Source organism: Phocoena sinus, chromosome 16, assembly GCF_008692025.1.
Source record: "Phocoena sinus isolate mPhoSin1 chromosome 16, mPhoSin1.pri, whole genome shotgun sequence".
NCBI lineage: Eukaryota > Metazoa > Chordata > Mammalia > Artiodactyla > Phocoenidae > Phocoena > Phocoena sinus.
Genome location: NC_045778.1, coordinates 59,500,303 through 59,501,405, shown reverse-complemented (window position 1 = coordinate 59,501,405; position 1,103 = coordinate 59,500,303). Strand labels below are relative to the sequence as shown.

Sequence of the window (1,103 nt, the reverse complement as noted above, 5' to 3'; positions counted from 1 at the left end):
GGGATCTTCCCGGACCAGGGCACAAACCCGTGTCCCCTGCATCGGCAGGTGGACTCTCAACCACTGTGCCACCAGGGAAGCCCAAAGACATAAGTTTTAATTTTTGACCTACTGTATTTAATATCTAGGTACAATATTAACTTGGGAGATAACAACACAAAAATCCATTAAAAATATGGAGAAAAGACTCCTCAATGATGCAGGAGGCAGTGATTATAACTTAAACAGTGGCAATTTCCCAGGATTCTGGGCAAGAGTTTTCTTCTTCCTATTGAGAATTCTGAAACTATGAAATATGCAAAGTTCAGCCATCTCACTTCTTTGACCTTCTTTCTAAGGCATTTTTCAGTGCATTATTTGTTGTGAAGAAAACGTTTTGTTTTCCATTTAACATAGTATATCAGTTTGTTCCTATTTATAGGGAAATAACCAAGACTATGAACTACCCTATTTACTGTTTCTTGGGAACTTTCAGTGACCAAAACTCAGTTCTGAACCTCAATAGCACGAAGGTTTTCAGGGCAAGGTTTGATTCGGGAGGCCCTTCAAAGTCTCATCTGTCCATTTCTCTTTCATGCATACACCCCCAAACAAGCACAAATGCCTGTAATGCTGAGAACCACACCGAGCAGAGAGCGATTGCATCTCCGGCTTCTACTGCTTCAACAACAGGCAGCACCAAAAGCAATGAAAAGAGAACTAGGAACAATTGGGTTGAAACTGAGATCATGATGTTGAGATCTTGAGGTGACTGGTTCTTAAAGGCTGAAGGTTTCAAAGAAAGTAGTATCTGTTTAATTCTATCAGTTCAGGATGCTGAGGCTAAGAGGTTCCATGTGACAGCACCTTCAAGGAAGCAGCCATTACGGGAATGGCGAGCAGGGCTATTATTGTTTTTTAAACTTCTTATTATGGTGAATTTTGACTGGTCCCCAGAGTAGACAGAATTGCACAAAGAACCTCTGTGTACCATGCCTCAGCCCTAACAACCATTGCCCCATGGCCAGCCCTGCCCCATTCACCCATATTTTCTACAAAAGATACAAACTTTAAAAAATAACCATAATACTATTATCATACTTAAAAAAATATCCAACCTTCTG

At 40.7% G+C, this 1,103-nt stretch overlaps 1 pseudogene; it reads right to left on the bottom strand.

The window, feature by feature from the left end:
• Positions 1 to 545: 545 nt before the first annotated feature.
• LOC116741321 lies at positions 546 to 778 on the bottom strand (annotated as a pseudogene).
• Between the last annotated feature and the right edge of the window lie 325 nt (positions 779 to 1,103).